At 36.0% G+C, this 12124-nt stretch overlaps 1 protein-coding gene across 6 annotated transcripts in view; it reads left to right on the top strand.

Moving 5' to 3' along the window:
* Nucleotides 1–3617: 3617 nt before the first annotated feature.
* Nucleotides 3618–12124, top strand: part of zhx3b (zinc fingers and homeoboxes 3b) — a 29958-nt gene continuing 21451 nt past the window's right edge. For 2 of the 6 annotated variants that reach the window (XM_073938172.1, XM_073938170.1), the window contains exons 1-2: nucleotides 3618–3691; nucleotides 3814–3864. The gene's annotated coding sequence lies outside the window, so the exon portion shown is untranslated. Of the gene's footprint in view, nucleotides 3692–3736; nucleotides 3865–12124 lie in introns of those variants that run through there. The other 4 variants (XM_073938173.1, XM_073938171.1, XM_009296583.5 and 1 more) reach the window with 2 other exon arrangements.

The following is a 12124-nucleotide window of genomic DNA, read 5'->3' as shown; positions in this document are numbered from 1 at the left end:
CTGACATGTTTTCCAGAGATAGGTTGCGGCTGGAAGGGCATCCGCTGCGTAAAAACTTGCTGGATAAGTTGGCGGTTCATTCCGCTGTGGCGACCCCGGATTAATAAAGTGACTGAGCCGAAAAGTAAATGAATGAATGAATGATATCCTGACATGGCTGAGGCTTGATCTCTTTGTTCTTTTCAAGAAAAACTTGTATCCAATACCTCTTTTCAAGAACTATTCATATATAGCGACAATTACTATTATTTATGTTATATATATATATATATATATATATATATATATACATATATATATATATATATATATATATATATATATATATATACATATATATATATATATATATATATATATATATATATATATATATATATATAATTGATTCATTTAATTAAAACTATATTCATATATTATCATAATACTGTGTATGTACATATTTTTATATTAAAGGGGTGGTCCACTACGATATTATATTTTAAACTTCAGTTGATGTGTAATGTAGCTGTGTGAACATAAACAGCATCTCTGAATGTAAAATATTCAAAGTTTAATGCAAAGGGAGACCTTGATTTGTACAGAGTTAGCTTAGCAACGCCTACAATTAACGAATTTTGGGGACTACAAAAAATACTTCCGCCCCCTGTGAGATCACAAAAGTTCGTTATTGCGCATCCCACACTGCGCAGGTAAAGGCCGTGGCCATAGGCGCTGTAACTTTACTGCAGAGAGAGAAATGCCATCCTGCTGTTTCCACAGAGCTGTTCTGTTTCTGTTGTTGGGCTTCCAAATGACACGACCCAAACACAGAAGTGCTTACAGTTCAATATTAATTATGTTCCAGAGAACTATAAAATACATAGCAAGCATGATTTGACAAAACACAGCTTCCAGAATCTCTCCCAGTTCAGTGCTGGATTCAGTTAAAATCTCCTCAAAGATGGAGCAAGGAGACGCTGTGAACTCTGAGTCATGACCTGTAAGTGTTTTTATTTGTTAAAATTGATCATGACATGTACAGTGTCTAACTTTAACGGTGTGTTGTAGCAAAGATGTAAACAACGGGAAATTATGGTAACCGCTAACGACTTAGCTAACGTTACAAATCCATATTTATCAAACGGCTGTAAACGCACACACACACATACACATACACGCACTCTTGGCCAGCACCTGCGTCTCTCTGTGGGAGACGGCAGAGTTTCTCTCTATAGGCAGCTTTGCTATGCGTTTTACAACTCGGACAATAAAGTCGCAAAAGATATGTGAACGATTCATGTTACTTACACAGGCATATTCCGCATATGCATGATAGACGTCCTGTAACGCGTTGATTTAAAAAAAATACAGCAATGATTTCCCAACTGGAGTGTAACATCAAAAACAAATCAATCCAGGCTCACAAAGGTCTCATCTCACATCTTGTGCTTTATTCTGTCACCATAGAAAATAACTTAATCCGAGCATGAGAGAAAAAGAACAATAAAAATCTCTCCCGCGCACATGCGCTTCTCGTGTTACAGATACTTCATCGTATACACGCATAAACACACTAAAAGGCACAGAAACAGTTAAAGGAGCCGCATCCCATTTTCACTCGTTACAGACACGTGTTGACTGACTGACTGTTTACACAAAACGCGCGTGCTTGTCAGGGCGTGACGTGGAGCCGATCGGCGAATCACAGCATATTATGAGGATGACCAATCAGAGTCACTTGAGGGTGGGCCTTTTAGAGAAACTAGGAAATATGACAGTCGTTTTCATGTTAGCTGAGTAGCTGTGTATAATCAAAGTGAGATTTATGAAAAAATAACACGATTTCCTTCAAGTTAAACATGAGCACACATTGCTTTGCATCTTATTAACACAACCAAGCCTTAAAAATAACATTCTGGACCACCCCTTTAAATCTTTTTTATTTATTGTGGTTGTAGTCTCCACCCAAGGCCACAAGTTGGTGCTCGAGGGCCCGTGGAGAGTCTGACAGAATGAAGAAAGTGTTTTTGTTTGCCCTAATTTGAGGTTTTCGAGGTTGTTTAAATACAATAAGCCCTAATCAGCATCTCTAGTAGAGAATTTGGCATACTGTTCCACTCAGCTTCCTAAATATCTTTGAATACCACAGTTATCAAACATTAATAATAAATCGTCATGCCATTGCTTGTCAGATTGTATGAATATTTTTACAGTAAAAGCACTAAATAAGTGAAAATGTGTCATGGTGACATTATACAAGTGAATTGGTTTACGACAGATGCCATGGAACTGCAAACATGATCATACTGATGCCATTAGTTTATGATTGTGCCCAGGGTCAGAGGTCATCAGTACATTTAGAAGCCCTAAAGAAAGTTTATACTCCATTTGTGCAGCTTACATAGCTCTTCAGCAGACTTTGTAGCAAATCATATACAAATTATACATAGTGCAAATATTAGAAGCATGTAATCCTTCATTAAGACTCCATTAGTAGTTTTTTTTTATGTTATAATTAATACAAATATGGGCTAGAATTCTTTGCTACCGGAGTAATTACCCTAACTTTACCCTAATTAACCTAGTTAAGTCTTTAATTGTTACTTTAAGCTGAATACTGAAGAATATCTAGTCTAATAGTATGTACCCTCATCATGGCAATGATAAAAAAACAGCTATTCGAGATGAGATATTAAAACTATTATGTTTAGAAATGTGTTTTGGAATTTGGCAAAATATACAGTAGGGTTAATAATTTTGACTTCACCTCTATATATGTAAATATTATGGTTTTGTACTTATATATATATATATATATTTAATTTATATATACAGACTGTTTATGCACAGTGAGTAGTAGTACACAGACATTACGCAATTACAAGCTGCGATTAATCGTTTGACAGCGATAATGTTCATTTAAACACAAAATATTCTTCATTATTAGGAAGATGTACTTAATAAAAGATCATCATTGGCCATTAATAGTTTTTAAAAGTACACAATAATAGTTCACAAACCTCATATTACCCCCCCACCCTGCATAAAAAATCCAGCTTAAACCAGGCTAGGATGGTTGGCTGCTTTTAGCTGGTTGACCAGGCTGGTTTTAGAGGGGTTTTGGTCACTTCCAGGCTGGTTTACAGCCATTTTCAGCCATTTTCAGCCTGATTTTAGCTGGTCAGGCTGGGAGATGATCAGCTAAATCCAGCTTGACCAGCCTAGCCAGACTGGGAGCCGAGCCAAAACCAGCTATATTCAGCTTAAACCAGGCTGGTTAAGCTGGTTTTAACTGGTCACTTTCCAGCCAGACCAGCTAAAATCAGGCTGGAAACCAGCCTGGAAGTGTCCAAAACCCCTCTAAAACCATACTGGTCGACCAGTTAAAACCCGCCAACCATCCAAGACTGGTTTAAGCTGGATTTTTCAGCAGGGATACCTCATTTGACCTTGCAGCAAATCACAAACAAATTACACAAACCTGCTTACCCGGTGGCATCACTACAACTTCAACTATCATGAACTTTTTTTTTTTTATTAAACAGCTGTTTCCGTTTGCTCTGGACACAGAGATGAGATTCAGTCATAACAGTGCGTGTTTGTGTATTAATTAATTACTCATTATCAGTTTCCCCATGAGCGGATCATCACAGCTTCGGATGCCAGTGACGCATACAGTCACATGACGCAGCTGCTGGTGACGTACGGCGTGAGTTTCTTTCCCCGTTTAACACACACACACACACACACTCTCACACACAGACACACACTCGACTGGACATAAACAAGAGTGAAGGGCCTTTGTGTTAGACTCATGTTTCTATCTTCCAGCGTTGATGTGTGTATGGCGCGTTTCTGACGGCATCTGGCTCGTGCACGCGGGTGAGTTTGTGCTCGACTTTCATTGTTACTCAACGACGTCACTATCTATCATTACAGCAGCTTATACTGCACTGATGCGTGGAAAGTGTGTGTGTGTGTGTGTGTGTGTGTGTGTGTGTGTGTGTGTGTGTGTGTTGTAATGGCGACAGGAAGAAGGGGCGGGGATGTAGTTTGTGGTTATGGTTTATAATATGTGATCATATTTCATAATATTAGTGTTCATAAGCTGAAGTTGGCACACGTGTGTGATTTACTAGAGCTGGGATCTTCAGCTCAGCACATCTGCTGTACACAGTGTCATGCTGAAGTTGGGTTTGTGATCAGTTTGACTGTTTAATTATTCCTCTATTTTATTTGCATATTTACAACCTGTCCTTCTAGTCAGTGATCAGGTTATTTTTTAATAACTCCTATATGCTCAAAATGTGTCCCTGGTCACAATTTAACAATGACTGACCTGTATATATGTACCAAATATTGCATATCGAGCAGTGTGTGCTAATTTTGAGATTGACTGATGAGCAGAACTTATTATTTTCTAGGTAATGTCTCAAAAATCTACATCTCTCAGTGGTTTTGTTAACCACAATATCTGTTTAGATTGTTTAGTATAGGCAGATTGTGGTAAAGTTGGCTTTATATACGCACATTTGGTCCATCACAAATTCAAAACAGGGAAATCATATTAGCAACAAATGACCATCAGTACAACTTTCTCAGTCAGCTAAATAGTGCTAATGCTGTTTTGAAGTCTTATTTGCGATTTTTCGGTGGTGAAATAGGTACTGAAAAATCATACTTAAGTAAAAGTACCATTACTAGCCTGAAATGTAGTGCGAGAAGAGTAAAAGTATCTATTGTAAATATTACTCAAAGTATCAGTAAAAAGTAGCCCTTTTAAAAGTATTCAAGAGTGGTGAGTATTACGCTGTGAAAAGCTGATGAGTTTACATGTAACTTGTGGATGTGTGTAAACGTAACATTCTGTAGTGCAGCGGTTCCCAAACTGGGGTGCGCAGTCTGACCACCAGGGGTGCCCGAGAGAACGCTTGCAGGGCTCAACAATAAGGACTGCCCGATGGCCCGGGGCCAGCGCGTGAGATGCTCGGGACAGTAGACGGGATCGTTACTGGCCCGATTGGGCCACTAATGCCCTGTCACTATTAGTTTAATTTGCCTGTGACTATTTGTCAATTGCGTGCAAATACAGTCAGAATACAGAAACCGTTTGTGTTTTTAAGCCTTCAAATGCTACCTTCTCGGTTGCTCTTATCTGATTGGATGTTGTGAGCATGTTATTTTTTTCCATAACAACCAGTAGAGCTAAGAGACAGCAACATGGCGGCAACATCGAGTGATGATGCTAAACGAAAACATTTGTCTATAACGTCTTGGAACCAGACTTTTACGAGGGTACACCACGACAAAAAAAATGAAGTGATGTTTTGTACAGTTTGCCGTTAGTTTGGCAGGTCAGTCATCTTTTGATACCTGCACATTTTGCTACTTTTGTTTGCAAAACACTTTATTAACATTTTTTTAAATATTTAAATTCTAGATTTACAAACATTTTGACATTTTTTTTTATTTGTGGCTAAGAAATAGCTATTAACTTTTTTTGGTGGGGCCAGTGACAATACTGGCAGGGCAAGTAAAAATCTGAACCACTGGTCCGATCGGGTCAGTAGAAAAAAATCCTTAGCGTTGAACCCTAGCTTGTAATAGCGGAAAATTTGATCTTTTATTATTTTTATGCATTTATCTTTGGTAAGATAAATGCATAAAAATAATAAAAGATGGGAGATGGAGAGACTCCAGGAAAAAATGGGAGTGTTGGCAGGTATGGTTGACATTTGACATTGAAGTACAACATCCATCTAACATCATGTTCACGTCTTGTGCCTGCTGGTTGTTCGAGGCCATTTTGGTCATCATATAGTAAACATCTGTCATCATCTCATCACTGACATGCATCTAAACAGTCTCTGGGTCAAAGCTTGTAAAGATTTTGAACATCTCCTTGGACACTTTCAATGCTTCGAAACAGTTTGTTGCAATTATAAATCGCTCATGTCTCGAGGTAGTTCGTTATGATGAGATTTACTTTAGTGTGATTTGATTGGAGGAATCACAGGACTGATTATTCTAATCCCCATAGACAAGAAAAAATAAATTGGTGACTGCAGGTTAAAGGAAAGTAGTGGAGTAAAAGTACCAATTACTGCTCTAAAAATGTACTTGATGTGCATGTAAGGGAAAGAATAAGTACACATTTTTTTTTATAACTTAGTTTTTATTGATTTTTTAGGAACATATAACCAGTGGGAACAAAACAAGCAAAAAAAAAAAAAAAAAAAAAATACACATATACATAAATATACATATGTATAAATACTTGTATAGGCAAATACATCCATTCCACACATGTATATCCATATACACACATGCATAAAAATATTAAATTAACCTCATCAAAATAAATAAATAAGTATAAAATAAATCATAATAAAAGGTTGCCAAACATATTTTCACAATGATACATAACCTCTAGAATTATGTAAATGTTCAGTTATGAATAATTATATTGTCGTTGAGGTGAAAGCCAGCCATTTACCCCATTTCTTTTTAAAGGTTTCTAATTGTAATCGAAGTGCATGTGTGATTTTTTTTCCATTTCCTTAACTTCTGCTATAATTTTAAAGCATTCGTCTTCAGTTGGTCGCTCTTCTTTATACCATTTCCGGGTTATAGCTTTTTTGCTTGTTGCCAAAAATATCTTAAATAGATATTTATTTTCCTTTTTTAAGATTAATAGGAGTGTCTCCTAGATAAAAAGTACACATTTTTAAAACTAGTTAGTGAAGAACAATTTCTGAGAAAAAATACTTTATTACAGTAGTTTGAGCATTTGTACTTTGTTACTTTACACCACTGGCGATTTTACTGAATATTCAAAATAGCCTACTTAAAATTATAGTGATGTCACAAGTTGTCTCGTTTGCTTAAAAATGAACAGTCACATTTTATCCATCTGACAGCACATATCACTCACATGATGCATTCAAATCAGATGTTTTATTGATCACTGTATATATTTTTATTTAGTTATACTTTAAAATATATACGATTTAATATGTTCTGAATGAAATTTAATTTGTAGACGGTTCCTCCCATAAACGGTGACACCACAAGTTCTTCCATAGAGATATGTCTGCTTATTGGTTGTTTTAAAATGCTGAGCTACTGGCCGCATCTGAAATTGCATACTTCCATACTGTATAGTCTGCTGAAAACAGTATGCGAGACAATATCTGATATATCAGACATTGCAATATTAAATTTTTATGTGACTTAATTTTGCAATATGAAATCATTTATAAATAAATATAAATTAAGTATTAAAATTATTTAATTAAATAAAAATAAATGAAATGTATAAGTTTAGATAAATTAGGTTAAATGAAATAAAACAATTAAAATAAATCTATCTATCTATCTATCTATCTATCTATCTATCTATCTATCTATCTATCTATCTATCTATCTATCTATCTATCTATCTATCTATCTATCTATCTATCTATCTATCTATCTATCTATATAATTCCTAAAATTAAAATTATATGTAAATAAAACAAATTAAATATAAAAAATACATGCGTATTAGTATTGTTGGGCCCCATTGCTATAATTGCTCAGATGCTTCTATCCTCTTCCTGCCAAACTCAGGGAAGTCCAGTCCATTTATAATAACTTTAAAGTTTGTTTAAAGATGTATTTTTTTTTTACCGTCACTTGTTGATTTAAATGACTGTATTGTATTGTAGTTAGGGATGCTCCAGTCAGGATTTTTGCAGCCGATACCGAGTACCGATTCTGATGTTTCAAGCTTTATTATGCTTTAAGCACGTTTTCCCTGATATTAGAATGATACTTTAGTAGAGATCTCTCCTGACCTCAGAGAATAAATGAAGGATGCTGCATATAATACCTTAAACACATCTCTTATAACTATTTCGATGTGAACATGTGAGGCCTGAAGCAGAAAATAGATAAAAACGGATACACGCGGATATATCGCGGGCAAAGCAGTGGCGCAGTAGGTAGTGCCGTCGCCTCACAGCAAGAAGGTCGCTGGTTCGATCCTCGGCTCAGTTGGTGTTTCTGTGTGGAGTTGGCATGTTCTCCCTGCCTTTGCGTGGGTTTCCTCCGGATGCTCCGGTTTCCCCCACAGTCCAAACACATGTGGTACAGGTGAATTGGGTAGGCTAAATTGTCCGCAGTGTATGAGTGTGTGTGTGTGTGGATGTTTCCCAGAGATGGGTTACAGCTGGAAGGGCATTCGCTGCGTAAAAACTTGCTGGATAAGTTGGCGGTTCATTCCGCTGTGGCGACCCTGTATTAATAAAGGGACTAATGACAAACAATACAATTTGGAAACACTGCAAATAATGAAAGAAGAATTCAACATGTCTCAATCAATCATTTAATGCATAAGAATTTTTAAATACATTACTTCTTTACCAAAAGGAAACGGGCCTATAAACTAGTGTTTATTGCTATTAGTATATTAGAGGAGGTTATATTATTAAATATTCATGTTACGAAATATAATTTTTTAAGTTTCAATATATGTAGTATTTCCAGCCAGCTTTTAGTGAACTTGCAATATTGTCAAAAACACAACTTTTAGTTCTTATATGTAAAAAGGCTAAATACATGCAACGTGATCCTAATATTTTGCTCATCTGCAGCTAACACAATCACTTGCGATCGGTTCATGAGATCAGCCAGATCAGCGAGTACCAATCGAGTCATTAAATGTGATCATCGGCCGATGCCGATCGATTGGAACATCCCTAATTGTAGTGGTCAGTGCTTTGAGAAGCTGCTTTCAAAGGCACTTCATTAACTAAAATGTATTTACATTGTTATTATTATTATTATTATTATTATTGTGATTATTATAGTTTTTCTGTGACTGTATGAAGTCTTAAATCATAAATCATCACCGAACAATATGCAAATGTTGTTATTTGATCAATCTTATAGATGTTTTATTTTGCTTTCCTTCACTGTAATATATGATTCAATGGATTTACTACCTTTTCTAAGGTAAGTGGTTGCAAAAAAATGTATATGAATGGTTTATAATGTTCAACTTAATTTGTTTGTTTAAATTCTCATATAAATTAATCCATATTAGTTGTTTGCAACCACTTACCTTAAAAATAAATGTCATAAATCCATTTTTTCAGTGTTCTTCCCAGCCTCCAGGTGGGATTATAGCAGCTCTATATGTTCTTTAACAAAACCGGGAAGTGTTCCCTTGAAATCAGTTCAAGGGTTGCAGGTTCCTGTGCTGTGTGTATTCACGGCTCTAGTGAGGAGACTGTGATGATGTCAGCCATTTTAGCTTGGACAGCAGAGTGTCTGTGTGTGTTTGTGTCTGTGTGTGTTGTGCCGCCATTTTTTCCCCCCTCACTTTTCCATTTTTAACTGAGCCTTAACACCTTAGGTGCCGGTGACATCCAATCTGTGCTGCTCTGCATTTGAAAAGACCAATGCTCAGCGCTGCCTTTGAACTTATGATAATGAGGCGTATTTTACAGAGCAGGTCAGATGGACATCAAGTCGTGATGTCTGGGTGTGTTTGACGAAGAGGTGTTGCGTTCAAAACCCTAAAACTGAACTTTTTAATGGTATACAATGACAGTGAGCAAAATGATCACGGTTCTCAATATGATCACAGTTTTGTTGTGGAAAATGATCTGGAAATGTGCAGGAGTACACTGTAAACATGCTGCGCTCAGCACAATCCTTTTGTATTGGGGAACATGAAAGAATTATCATTCATTTTATTTTCGGCTTAGTCCCTTTAATAATCAGGAGTCGCCACCGCTGAATGAACCACCAACTAATCTAGTATATGTTTGGCGCAGTTTATGCCCTTCCAGCCGCAACCCAACACTGGAAAACACCCATACACACATATTCACACACATACACTACGGACAATTTTGTTTGTTGAATTCGGCAAACTCCACACGGAAACGCCAACTGACCTAGCTGGGACTCGAACCAGCAAGCTTCTTGCTGTGAGGCCGACAGTACTAACCACTAAGCCACCCCTATGATGGAATTAAGTTAGCTTACAAATTTCAGTTAAAGTTAAAGAACACCTATTTTACCATCTTTACAAGATGTAAGATACGTCTTTGGTGTCTCCAGAATGTGTCTGTAAATTTAATGTGTAGCGTCAGATAAACAGCAGTCAGTGACAGAGACAGACCAGCCTGGTCTCACGAGAAAACGTAAGTAATTTACGTTTTTCCAGTTTAGTGGCTAATTCGTAAGTTCAGTCAAGCAAAATTGTAAGATTTTAAAAAGGAGGCGTGGCACCCAACTCCTAAACCCAACCGTCATTGGGGGATGAGCAAATCATACTAAATTGTACGAATTACGATCATACGAATTTATACGAATTTGCCACTAAATCAAAAAGTTACGAATTTCCGTGAGATTGTGTTGGACAGACTCAGATGAAGCTGAATTACAGCTCATTAGTCAAAAATACCAAGTAAGTTTATTTGATGTGTTTGTTTTGGAGTTTATTCAAGCCTTTCTGCAACGATGAGTCACACACAAATGCTGTATGCAGTACACACACACACAGACACATGTTAGCGTTTACCAGTGGTGGAAAGAGTACTGAAAAATCATACTTAAAGGTGCAGTAGGTGATCTTCCACAATGCTAACAGCTTTGAAACAGCACGTGCACCTTAAAGATAACAGCAAAAGAGCCCTCTCTCATGTGTTAAAAGCGACTAGTGCTTGTCCGGCGGCGTGCATTACACTCATTACTAAGCCAAACTGACATGCTATTTCACAGCGAATATTTAGAGTTGGTAAATAATATAGGGAAAGACTAGGCGGATTAGCGTTATTTATTAGTGTTTTGTTGTTAAACTAATTAAAATCTACATTATCGATGTTGTAAAAGGTCCCTTATGAAACTGAAAATAGTCTTATCAATCTTTCACCGGAAGATTTTAGTGGCTGAACAACACTTCTGTGAAGATATAACCCATTTGTAACTGCAACATCCATCATTACATCAGCTTTGCGTGAAGCTAAAACAGTTTTAAAGCCGAACATTACCTGTCTAAGAGAAAACCTTCAGACATGGTGTCATCCTTTCTCCAGCGTGCAAAGGTAACTCCAATATTGATTCAGGTTTTTAAAAAGTTTAGATTCAGCATGTTTTTGCCGACCGTGCACGCATGCTCTCTCTCTCTAATGAACGCGCAGCACGTCTATGCACAAACAGCGGTCAGCGGAGATGCGTACAAACGGCTGCGCAGTTGTTCAAATCTGCATTTGCTGACAGACAGATTGAGCTACTTATAGGAATTATGAGAGATGTAGGTCCGACTCTATTTAATTGGATGAACATTTTCTAGTTTTATGCCTTACCCAAAATCTAAAAATACATATTGTACAACAATTGTGTCTTACATAATAATAATAATAATAATAATAATAATAATAATAATAATAATAATACATTTCTATTTAATAAGATAAATTTAAATAAATTTATAAATAAATAAATTTCTTTAAAAAACATGAAGAAAAAAAAAACTAACCCAAACTTTTCACTGTTAGTGTGTAAAAGAAATATAAATTCATATTTCTATATTTCATATATTCTTTTTAAAATATTTCCCTGAGGATTTTTAACAGAAAGGGAGAAATTTTCACAGTATGTCTGATAATATTTTTTCTTCTGGAGAAAGTCTTATTTGTTTTATTTCGGCTAGAATAAAAGCAGCTTTTAATTTTTTAAACCCATTTTAAGGTCAAAAATATTTGCCTCTTTAAGCTATATATTTTTTTCGATAGTCTAAAGAACATATAATTGTTATACAATAACTTGCCTTAACCTGCCTAGTTAACCTAAATAACCTAGTTAAGCCTTTAAATGTCACTTTAAGGTGTATAGAAGCGTCTTGAAGAATATCTAGTCAAATATTCTTTACTGTCATGGCAAAGATAAAATAAATCAGCTATTAGAGATGGGTTATCAAAACTTTTATGTTAAGAAATGTGTTAAAAAAACTCTCTGTTAAACAGAAATTGGAGAAAAAAAATAAACAGGGGGGCGAATAATTCTGACTTCAACTGTGTGTAAAACACACACACAATATAGTTATGCTTAAATTTATAAACACTTTGCACAAATATATTTTGTCAAT

The sequence above is a fragment of the Danio rerio genome, chromosome 23, assembly GCF_049306965.1.
Source record: "Danio rerio strain Tuebingen ecotype United States chromosome 23, GRCz12tu, whole genome shotgun sequence".
Lineage (NCBI taxonomy): Eukaryota > Metazoa > Chordata > Actinopteri > Cypriniformes > Danionidae > Danio > Danio rerio.
The sequence above is the reverse complement of the archived record's forward strand: the minus strand, read 5'-3'. Positions and strand labels throughout refer to the sequence as shown.